We start from the raw sequence: 6,000 nt of genomic DNA, 5'->3' as shown, positions 1-6,000 counted from the left end.
AGTATAATGGGCGGTTTGCTGGATAAAGTTGCGCTTTTGGTTTCGGGATAGGTCAATGGGTAAGATATTGTTCTTAAGATAGTCATAGATGGGTCCATATAATGGAGAGTCAGAACCAGTAAAGGCATAGATAACATGGTATTTCAAATGGTCATAGGTAGGGGAGAACAATTGCTCTACCTGAAAATCGTAATGATTCTGTTGCTCTGGAATTTGTAGTAGTGAAGAAATAGTAGCTATGGCATCAGCTGCTCTATTATCCAACCTTTGTATTTGCTTGAAATCATCCACCATTCGCTTGTAGGGTAGCAGCTTGTCATCCTTTGTCTGATAGTCATTGTTGATTTGATTGATGACTAGTTTTGATTTGATTGATGACTAGTTGTGAATCTCCATAGACTTTTAATTCGGTGATCTGCCATTCTATGACCATTTTGATGCCTATAACCAATGCCTCATATTCAGCAATGTTGTTGGTGCATGAAAACATAAGCCTATATGATCTTGGTATAGTGTGTCTTTTAGGAGTGATAAACAGAATGCCAGCACCTGAGCCATGTTGTGTGTAGGATCCATCAAAATATAAGGTCCATTGTTTGGTAGAAATAGCCAGTACGTCCCTGTCCAAAAATTTGATCTCCATAGTTTGTTTTCTAGGTAGTGGTGCTTCTGCTAGTTGATCTGCAATTGCTTGTCCTTTGATAGCTCGTCGTTCTATGTAGTGGATGTCGAATTCACTGAGGATCATGACCCACTTAGCCAATCTACCTGTAAGAGCTGCCTTGCTGAGTAGATATTTGAGAGGATCAATTTTTGCAACTAGCTTAATTGTGTGAGCTAGCATGTAGTGTCATAATTTTTGAGAGGCAAATACTACTATTAGACAAGCCTTCTCAATCAATGTATAGTTTAATTCATATCCGTTCAATGTCCTGCTGATGTAGTATATAGCTCATTCCTTGCCTTGTTGATCTTCTTGTGCTAACAATGCCCCTAGTAAGATGTTTGTTGTTGAAATGTAGAGAATGAGTGGCTTCCCTACTATTGGTGGTACTAGAACTAGTGGGTTCATTAGATACTGTTTGATTTGATAGAAAGATTCTGCACATTGGCTTCCCATCTGAATGGTACATTTTTATGTAGCAAATGATTGAATGGGAGACTTTTATCTATTAGTTGAGCGATGAATCGCCTGATTGATTGGAGTGGTCCTTGTAGAGATCTGAGCTAGCTGATGTTCTTTGGTGGTGGAATCTCCATAATGGCTTGTACCTTTGCTGGATCCACTTCAATACCTTTTGCTGAAACTATGCACCCTAGTAACTTTCCTGATGTAACCTCGAAGACACACTTCTTAGGGTTGAGTCTGACTTGGAATTTCTCCAATCGATCAAAAATCTTTTCTAAAATGCTTAGATGTTCTTCTTTGGTGAAGGATTTAGCTAGTAAATCATCTACATAGTCTTCCATGAAGGTATGCATCATGTCATGAAAGATTGTTGTCATTGCTCGTTGATAAGTTGCTCCTGCATTCTTTAAGCCAAAAGGCATGACATTCCAACAGTACATTCCCCAAGGATAGGTAAATATTGTTCTATCTTGATCTTCTGGGGCTATCTTGATTTGATTATAGCATGAAAAACCATCCATTAGTGATAGCATTGCATGGCCTGCTATGAGGTCTACAATTATGTCGATACTGGGTAAAGGAAAGTCATCCTTTGGATAGGCTTTGTTGACATCTCTGAAATCAGTGCAGATTCTGATATTGCCATCTAGTTTTGATATTGGTATAATGTTGGAAATCCATTCAGCATAGTCAATGGGTCGAATAAATCTGACGTCTAATAGTTTCTTCAATTCAGCTTTAACCATGAGTGCCACATGTGGATTCATCTTTCACAATTTTTTCTTGACTGGCTTAGATCCTGGAGCAATGGAAAAGTGGTGCATGATTAATTGTGGATCAATCTCGAGCATATTTGCATATGACCAAGCAAAGTAGATTTTCTTTTCTTTAAAAAAATTGATAAATTCTGATCTTTCTGCTTCCGTCAGAGATTCTGCAAGGTGTATAGTTTTGGCTGCTTCTGTAGTACCAATGTTGATTGATTGAGTGGGCTCAATCAATATGGGTGATCACTCATGATAATATTCAGGAAGAGTGTCAATTCTCCCATCCTTAGGTGCCTTAAAAAGGTTTTCACCCTCAGATGCGTCCTTTATTTTTACTTTTGTGTTATCTATTGCTGCCATTGACTGGTTTTCAGCAGTTAATCTTTTATTTGGTTCATTTTTGTGATTGAGAGACTTGGCACTCCTCTGATTGCAGACATCGTTACTTTTTTTATTGGTAGAGTCTGTTTCTAGGTTAATGATACATAAGTAATGGATAATAGATTCATCATTTGGGAAAATTGGTATATCATGAGTTTCAGGTTCATCCCAGTCTATGAGGTTAGGAAAGACAAGTGGTAAGGAATCATTTGGTGGATCAAGTTTTGCTGTTGTAAGGGTCAGGATGGAAGTATCATCGTGATTGGCCGAGGTGTTAAAGAAGTTAAGGATTTCATCGAGGTCTTCGATGGTATCATCTTCCGTATAGACTTGTGCATAATGTTGCTGCTCATTTTTCTTGGCCTCATAGATATTTTGTGGACCAAATTCAAGTGGTCTAGATTCCGTGTTGTGTTCTTCTTGAGAGATGGGTGTATTACTATCATTTGCACAAATATCTTCAGTAGTATTAGAATAGCTAACCCATTCATATTCATTGGAATCAGTCTCAGAGGTATTATCCCAGATTCTAGCAGTGCTGTGAATTGGTATGTTGTAGGGTGAGAACAGGTCTTTGATAATTGAGACAAGTTTGATAGTTTTCTCTAATTCTATGTCAGATCCTGCTTCCACTCTTTGTATTTATTCATATACTTTCTCTCCTCAGGGAGGAATGATGTAATCCAGAGGGGAGTCTTCTTTTTTGGATGTTGATTCTTGAATATGATGTGCTTCTATAGTAGATGCTTCCTTCTTTTGGTCGATAGGCTGCTTTTGGCATTGTTCTCGTTCTTGATGTTCATGTTCTTTACGTATTGTCTCTGTTGACTCAAATAGTGCCTCCTACCAGGAGTCTTCCTTGTACTTCTTTTTTGCTTTCCATTGAGGTTTTTGATATTTACACAGTACCTTCTTTGGTAGTAGAGTGAGTTCAAAGCCCAATCCCTTTTTGTCTTTACTGAATTGTGAAGGAGGATCCAATGGTTCTGTGACGCCTTCCTAACACTTACCAATAGGTCCTTTACCATTGTATCCCATTTTTTGCATGATAAAGTAGCCTTTTCCATATAGGTGTGTGGGTATAGCTACTTCCACAATAGGTGCTCGGTCTTCTTCCTCATCTTTGTATAGCCAACTAAGGATATCCTTTTCCTCGGATTCATGTGCTAGAGTGTCGAGTTGAATGAATGTGCCATCAAACTTGGTGATGGGATGAGTTGCTTGATGTGTTGATGCGGTAGGTAATCCATGAGATCTAGGTGATGTTGGTAAGTTGGCCAAACACATGGGTTCCAAAGAGTATTCTCCCATGCCTTTTTCTTTGATCTTCATTTTCTACTTGAAATCTCTAGGTAATGATTTAGACTTTTCTTGTTGAAGATCTTGTGCTGATGAATTTTGTTTTTCTCTATTATGTGGAACCAGGCTACCTTGGGCTGCCCCCATTGCATTACAATGTTGAAATGGATTATGATCAACTGATATAGAAACCTCCTAGCCATTATAGGGAAATTTGACACATTGGTGATATGTAGAAGGCACTGCTTGCATTTCATGTATCCAGGGTTGACCTAATAAGATATTGTATGTGAGATCTATATCTAAGACTTGGCACATAGTATCCTTTTGTATCGGTCCTACCTGAATAGGAAACATCACGGTTCCTTTAGATGATCTTTCCTCATCATCATATGCCTTTATAGTGATTTTCTTGCGTGGATCAATAGACTCTTCAGAAAAGCCTAATGCACGGATAAGTTTTGAGGTACAAATATTAAGTCCAGCTCCTCCATCTATTAATACTCATTTAACTCAGTGTTTATAGACTATGACTTCAATATGGAAAGGAGTATTATGTGGGTGGCTCAATGAGATATTATCATGCTCAGAAAAAGTGAGGTTATGAGGTCCTGTTATATGAGCCACCATGGCTTGGAATTTGTCAGCATCCAGATCTTGAGGTACATTTGTTTCGAGTAACGCTTGTTCCAATATGTCTTTGTGTTTTGGTGAAAGTTTCAGCAACTCCAGTATAGATATTTGAGTAGGAGTTTTGCATAGTTGACTGACTAGATCATATTGAATTTTGGGTATGGTGTTTGTTGTTGACATATGTCCTCTCAAGACATATTTTTGAGCTCTCGTTGTTACGTTGACGGATTCATGTTCACGCCTATCTTTGATTGTTATGACGCTTACTTTATTGTCTACAACTGATATATGATTGATGGTGTTATTGTATATGTGATTGATACAAGCCCCATGTGTATCATTTGAGGTTGAAGCTCCATCTTTGTTGTAGTTTGGAAGAGGATTCTTAAAGGCTCCATGATCACCGTTTGCCTTGAGACCATCCATCATTAAATTACCTCTATCAATCATGTCCTGAACAATGTTTTTCAGTCTCATGCAATCATTTGTTTGATGACCTTTGTTGTGATGAAAATCACAAAAGTGCGAGTCATTCCACCAAGGTGGTTTGATTTGTGGTTCATAGTTGTTGATTGTTGTTTAGGGTTTAGGGTTTAGGGGTAAAGAGATAATTTTGTTTGCCAGGAGTTCTCTGAATGCTGACTCCAGTGATTGTCCCAATGGTGTGTAGACACATTTTTGAAAATTGTTGGTGTTACCTTGTGAATTGTTATTAGGCCCTCGATTCGTGTGATTGTTTTGAGCATTGTTGGCGTTGTTGGTGTTGTTGGTGTTGGATTGACCTTGATTGGTATTCGGTGCGTAAGTGTTAGTGTTTGGGTTAGCACCTTTGATATTCTTTGTAGCTTGAGGATTTCCTGATAATGTGAGTACGGGCTACTTAGATTTTGGATCATGTGATTCATTGCCTCCGTCATTTCCATTGTTTTTGTTTTTGGTCCAGAATTTAGATTTGTCCAAATTGTTGTTGTTTTGGTTATTGTAATGCAATGAACTTGTTCCTTCTTTGAAGAATTTTAGTGTTCCTTTCTTGACACATGCTTCTTCCACTTGAATGCCATTCTTAATCAATTTAGCAAAAGATGGTATGCATTGGAGTTTGAGCCTATAACTCATCTCACCGTTTAAGTTGTCGATGAAAATTTCCATTTTCTCCTTTTCAGGGATATCTTGAGGATATCTTGAAACCATACGCCGCCATCGTTGAAGGAAAACCATGAATGTTTCATTGTTTTTCTACTTGGTGTTACAGATGTCTAACATGGTGAAAGAATGTTGAATGTTATAGGAATATTGAGTTATGAATTTGTTGACTAGTTCATCGAATGATCTGACGGGAGGTGTGATTTTGGATAACCATTCCATTGTTTTCCCTCCCAAGCTTCTTCGGGATAACCTCATCAAATAGGTAATATCATGAGCGAATTCAAGACTCATTGTGAAAAATTCTCAAACATGATCACGGGGATCACTTTTCCCATCATATTTGTCAAACTTAGGAACATCTGAGTTTGGAGGAAAAGGTACGATGTTCAATCTTCTATCAAATGGATAAGGACATATTTCAGTTAAGGAGTACCGTATTGTTGTACCTTGTTGCATGTCTTGCATTTGTCTTTGTAACATTTGCATTTGTTGAGTAAGAGCAATCAAAGGTGCATTGTTTTGCTGAGGGAAGAATTCTTCTCTTGCATTAATTCTAGGCTGAAATGGGGTATGGAATGGTGTGTTTTGTTCGGGGATGTTTTGCTCAGGTATGTTTTGTTCTGGTATATTTTGCTTAGGGTCATG

Source organism: Cryptomeria japonica, chromosome 3, assembly GCF_030272615.1.
Source record: "Cryptomeria japonica chromosome 3, Sugi_1.0, whole genome shotgun sequence".
Classification (NCBI taxonomy): domain Eukaryota; kingdom Viridiplantae; phylum Streptophyta; class Pinopsida; order Cupressales; family Cupressaceae; genus Cryptomeria; species Cryptomeria japonica.
Note: the sequence above shows the minus strand (reverse complement) of the source record.